This window comes from Arachis hypogaea, chromosome 10 (genome assembly GCF_003086295.3).
Source record: "Arachis hypogaea cultivar Tifrunner chromosome 10, arahy.Tifrunner.gnm2.J5K5, whole genome shotgun sequence".
NCBI classification, from domain to species: domain Eukaryota; kingdom Viridiplantae; phylum Streptophyta; class Magnoliopsida; order Fabales; family Fabaceae; genus Arachis; species Arachis hypogaea.
Genome location: NC_092045.1, coordinates 55507923 through 55513287, shown reverse-complemented (window position 1 = coordinate 55513287; position 5365 = coordinate 55507923). Strand labels below are relative to the sequence as shown.

The window sequence follows — 5365 nt, the reverse complement described above, 5'->3', positions numbered from 1 at the left end:
CAAATCTTCATAATTTTTCAAAATTTTTCAAAATCTTATCTTTTCCAGATCTTTTCATATCAATCATATCTTTTCAAAATTAAAATCTTTTTAAAAAATTTTCAAAAATCTTGATTCAAAAATTTCAAGTTTGTTACTTTCTTGTTAAGAAAGGTTCAATATTTGAAATTTAAAATCATATCTTTTAGTTTCTTGTTAATCAAGTCATTTTTTTAAAAAATAAAATCTTTTTAATTTTTATTTTTTCAAACATATCTTTTAAATCATATCTTTTTCAAATCATATCTTTTTTAAAATCCATAATTTCAAAAATCTTTTTCTAACTTCTTATCTTTTTCAAAACCACCTAACTACCTCTTTCACTTCAATTTTCGAAAACTACTTCCAATTTTTCAAAATTTATTTTCGAAAATTCTTTCTCCCCCTCTTATCTTTTTCTATTTAAACACTAACATTCCTCCTCCATTGTCAATTCGGACTCACTCCTTCTTTGTGTTTTCGAATTCTTCCTTACTTACCTCCTTCTTCTATTCCTATTTTCCTCTAACACCTAAAGGGATCTCTATACTGTGACATAGAGGATTCCATATTTTCTTTGCTTTCTTCTCTTTCATATGAGCAGGAACAAAGATAAAGGCATACATGTTGAAGCTGATCCTGAACCTGAAAGGACTTTGAAGAGGAAGCTAAGAGCAGCTAAAGCACAAAACGCTGAAGATGACCTCACTGAAATTTTCGAAAAGGAGGCAGCCCAAGAAACAACTATGAACGAACCCAATAACAATGCAAGAAAGATGCTTGGTGACTTTACTGCACCTAAATCCAACTTCCATGGAAGAAGCATCTCAATCCTTGCCATTGGAGCGAACAATTTTGAGCTAAAGCCTCAATTAGTTTCCCTAATGCAACAGAACTGCAAGTTTCATGGACTTCCATCAGAAGATCCCTATCAGTTTTTAACTGAGTTCTTGCAGATCTGTGATACTGTTAAGACTAATGGAGTAGATCCTGAAGTCTACAAGCTTATGCTTTTCCCTTTTGCTGTAAGAGACAGAGCTAGAACATGGTTGGACTCACAACCTAAAGATAGCCTGGACTCTTGGGATAAGCTGGTCACAGCCTTCTTGGCCAAGTTCTTTCCTCCTCAAAAGCTGAGCAAGCTTAGAGTGGATGTTCAGACCTTTAGACAAAAAGATGGTGAATCCCTCTATGAAGCTTGGGAAAGATACAAGCAGCTGACCAAAAAGTGTCCTTCTGACATGCTTTCAGAGTGGACCATTTTGGATATATTCTATGATGGTCTATCTGAGTTCTCTAAGATGTCATTGGACCATTCTGCAGGTGGATCCATTCACCTAAAGAAAACACCTGCAGAAGCTCAAGAACTCATTGACATGGTTGCAAATAACCAATTCATGTACACCTCTGAGAGGAATCCTGTGAGTAATGGGATGCCTCAGAAGAAGGGAGTTCTTGAAATTGATGCTCTGAATGCCATACTAGCTCAGAAGCAAGGCTTCAATAACAACAATGGTGGAAGAAACGGGTTTAGCAATAGCAAACCTTTTCCATCATCATCTCAGCAACAGACAGAGCATTCTAAGCAGAATCTTTCTAGCTTAGCAAACCTAGTCTCTGATCTATCTAAGGCCACTTTCAGTTTCATGTCTGAAACAAGTTCCTTCATTAGAAACTTGGAGGCACAAGTGGGCCAGCTGAGTAAAAGGGTTACTGAAACTCCTCCCAGCACTCTCCCAAGCAATACAGAGGAAAATCCAAAAGGAGAGTGCAAGGCCATTGATATGATCAATATGGCCGAAACCATAGGGAAGGAGGAGGACGAAATCCCAATGAGGAAGACCTCAAGGAACGTCCACCATTCAATAAGGAATACCCTCATAAGGAACCAAAGGAATCTGAGGCTCATACAGAGACCATAGAGATTCCATTAGACTTTCTTTTACCATTCATGAGCTCTGATGATTATTCATCTTCTGGAGAAGATGAAGACATTGTTGAAGGGCAAGTTGCCCAATACTTAGGAGCAATTATGAAGCTGAATGCCAAATTATTTGGTAATGAGACTTGGGAAGGTGAACCTCCCTTGCTCACCAATGAAGTGAATACATTGGTTCAGCAAACTTTGCCTCAAAAGAGACAGGATCCTGGTAAATTCCTAATACCCTGTACCATAAGCACCATGACCTTTGAGAAAGCTCTGTGTGACCTGGGATCAGGAATAAACACGATGCCACTCTCTATGATGGAGAGATTGGGAATCTTTGAGGTACAAGCTGCTAAATTCTCCATAGAGATGGCAGATAAATCTATGAAAGAGGCTTATGGATTGGTAGAGGACGTATTGATAAAGGTTGAAAGCCTTTACATCCCTGCTGATTTCATAATCCTGGACACTAGGAGGGATGAGGATGAAGCCATCATCCTTGGGAGACCTTTCCTAGCCACAGCAAGAGCTGTGATTGATGTTGACAGAGGGGAGTTGATCCTTCATGTGAATGAAGAATGTTTTGTAGTAAAGACTCAAGGTTCTCCCTCTGTAACCATGAAGAGTAAGCATGACAAGCTTCTCTCAGTACAGATTCAAACAAAGCCCCCACATTCAAACTCTAAGTTCGGTATTAGGAGGCCACAGCCAAACTCTAAGTTTGGTGTTGAGAAATCTCAACCATGCTCTGATCATCTGTGAGACTCCATGAGAGCTCAGTGTCAAGCTATTGACATTAAAGAAGCGTTTATTGGGAGGCAACCCAATGTTATTTTATCTAATTTTATTCTATCTATGACATTTCATGTTTTCTTTTAGGTTGATGATCATGTAAAGTCACAAAGACACTCATAAAAATAAAGCAAGATCGAAAAATAGCACACCTTGGAGGAAGAACTTGTTGGCATTTAAATGCCAGTAAGGGTAGCAAAATAGGCGTTTAAACGCCTAGTCTGGCACCTTTCTGGGCGTTTAAACGCCAAAACAGGGCAGAGAACTGGTGTTTAAACGCCAGAATAGGAAGGAAAGCTGGCATTCAAATGCCAGAACAGGAAGAAAAGCTAGCGTCTAAAAGCCAAAACAGGAAGAAAAGCTGGCATTTAAACGCCAGAACAGGGCAGCAGACTGGCGTTTAAATGCCAGAATTGCACTCTAAGGCGTGTACACGCCCAAATAGAGCAGGGATGAGAAATCCTTGGCTCCTCAGGATCTGTGGACCCCACAGGATCCCCACGTACCTCACCATTCAAATTCAAACCATTCTCCTCCTAAACCCACCCATTCACACACCTCCATCTCCTCCACTTTCTCCTTCTTCTACTTCTTTCTTTCTTTCTTCTTTTGCTCGGGGACGAGCAAACATTTTAAGTTTGGTGTGGTAAAAGCATTGCTTTTTGTTTTTTCATAACCATTTATGGCACCTAAGGCCAGAGAAACCTCTAAAAAGAGGAAAGGGAAGACAATTACTTCTACTTCTGAGTCATGAGAGATGGAGAGATTCATCTCAAAGGTCCATCAAGACCACTTCTATGAAGTTGTGTCCAAGAAGAAGGTGATCCCTGAGGTCCCTTTTAAGCTCAACCCAAAAGCACTCCATCATTCTCCATGAGATTATAGAAGATCAAAGAGCTATGAGGGATGAGCAACAAAGGCAAGAAAGAGACATAGAGAAGTCTAAAAGCACCATTGGTTCTTCAAGAGGAAGAAGACGCCACCCTCACTAAGGTGGACTCATTCCTTAATCTCCTTGTCTATTTATTTTTCTGTTTTCGATTTTCATGCTTAATGTTCTATCTATGTTTGTGTCTTCACTACATGATCATTAGAGTCTAGTGTCTATGTCTTTTAAAGCTATGAATAATTCCATGAATCCATCACCTCTCTTAAATGAAAAATGTTTCTAAAATCAAAAGAACAAGAAGTACATGAATTTCGAAATTATCTTTGAAATTAGTTTAATTATATTGATGTGGTGGCAATACTTTTTGTTTTCTGAATGAATGCTTGAACAGGGCATGTTTTTGATCTTGTTTATGAATGTTAAAATTGTTGGCTCTTGAAAGAATGATGAAAAAGAAAAATGTTATTGATAATATGAAAAATCATAAATTTGATTCTTGAAGCAAGAAAAAGCAGTGAAAAAGAAGAAGCTTGCGAAAAAAAAGAAAAAATAATTTTGCGAAAAAATAATAAAATAAAGAAAAAAGAAAAAGCAAGCAGAAAAAGCTAAAAGCTCTTTAAATCAAAAGGCAAGAGCAAAAAGACAATAACCCTTAAAACCAAAAGGCGAGGGTGAAAAGGATCCAAGGCTTTGAGCATTAATGGATAGGAGGGCCCAAGGAATTAAAATCCAGGCCTAAGCAGCTAAATCAAGCTGTCCCTAACCATGTGCTTGTGTCATGAAGGTCCAATTGAAAAGCTTGGGACTGAGTGGTTAAAGTCGTGATCCATAGCAAAAAGAGTGTGCTTAAGAGCTCTGGACACCTCTAATTGGAGACTTTAGCAAAGCTGAGTCACAATCTGAAAAGGTTCACCCAGTTATGTGTATGTGGCATTTATGTATCCGGTGGTAATACTGGAAAACAAAGTGCTTAGGGCCATGGCCAAGACTCATAAAGTAGCAGTGTTCAAGAATCAACATACTGAAATAGGAGTATCAATAACACTATCTGAATTCTGAGTTCCTATGGATGCCAATCATTCTAAACTTCAATGGATAAAGTGAGATGCCAAAACTGTTCAGAAGCAAAAAGCTACAAGTCCCGCTCATCTAATTGGAGCTAAGCTTCATTGATATTTTGTGTCCCGTTCTTCTCTTGGCTCCAACCAGACCAACCGCCGCGGTTCCCCCATTACCGCCGGCAGCCCTCTCTCATTCACCACCCCGTCTTCTGAACCCACTTTCTTCCACTTCCTCCCTCAGTTCTCATCGCTTCAACAGAGAGGAGCTAAACCTCTTTGCCATGCCCCACTGTTCCGTCGTCAGCCTCCCAGCGCCACCGCGGGCCACCAAGCTGCCGCCGTCCTTGGGTGGCACTGCTTCCATTCACCACTCTTCTTCCAATTTTATTTCTGCTACCCTCCAGGTCTCCCTGCCTCCTGCTCTATTTTGCTTTTCTGCTATTAATTCTATTTACTTAGATTAGTCATTTAATTTTGTTTGCTTAGGCTAGATAGAAATGCATGTGGTTAGGTAGCTAGGTTGTGGTTAGAGGATTCTAGGCCTGATAAGTGCTCCGTTCATGATTATCCGACATAGCTGAATGTAATTTGCTTTGCTGAATGATGTTGGTATGATGTTCTGTGCATTCTTGTCACTGCTGTGCTGTTTCTGTTTCATGTGATCTGTTTCACTGCTGC

General features: G+C 39.4%; 1 non-coding gene across 1 annotated transcript; it reads right to left on the bottom strand.

The window, feature by feature from the left end:
- Positions 1-1157: 1157 nt before the first annotated feature.
- On the bottom strand, positions 1158-1265 carry LOC112719366 (small nucleolar RNA R71). The gene has a single exon (XR_003161669.1). It is a non-coding gene; the product is annotated as a small nucleolar RNA R71 (small nucleolar RNA).
- Positions 1266-5365: the final 4100 nt, after the last annotated feature.